Below are 425 nucleotides of genomic sequence, written 5' to 3'. Positions count from 1 at the left end.
GGGCTGCCCCTTCCTCCAGCCAGGCCCCTCCACATCCTCAGCCCCATCTCTGCCATCTCCTCCCCAGTGCCCCAAGCCAGGAGCTCAGCCCTGTGGGACCTGGGGGCTCTGGGACTGGATTTGCAGCCTCCCACCTGGAGAGCTGTCTCCGACATCCCCCTCGCCCTGGGCCTGCTCTGCCGGTGCCCTGGGCCAGCTCTGGGGACTGGCGGTGGCACCACACCTAAGGGACCTTTGTGACTTGTGCCTGTGGCCTCAGGCTCTACGCTGGGGCCATGGGCTCGCTCCCCGTTGTGCCATGGACTGGACGCCCTGGTCCCGACTGGGATGGCATGTGTGGGTGCTGCAGCGAGGGCAGAAAGGGAAGGCTGCTTGCTCAAACCTGTGTTGCTGCTAACGGAGCTGGGGACAGCCCCCTGGCAGCC

The sequence above is a fragment of the Pterocles gutturalis genome, unplaced genomic scaffold (genome assembly GCF_000699245.1).
Source record: "Pterocles gutturalis isolate BGI_N339 unplaced genomic scaffold, ASM69924v1 scaffold38831, whole genome shotgun sequence".
Classification (NCBI taxonomy): domain Eukaryota; kingdom Metazoa; phylum Chordata; class Aves; order Pterocliformes; family Pteroclidae; genus Pterocles; species Pterocles gutturalis.
The sequence above is the reverse complement of the archived record's forward strand: the minus strand, read 5'-3'. Positions refer to the sequence as shown.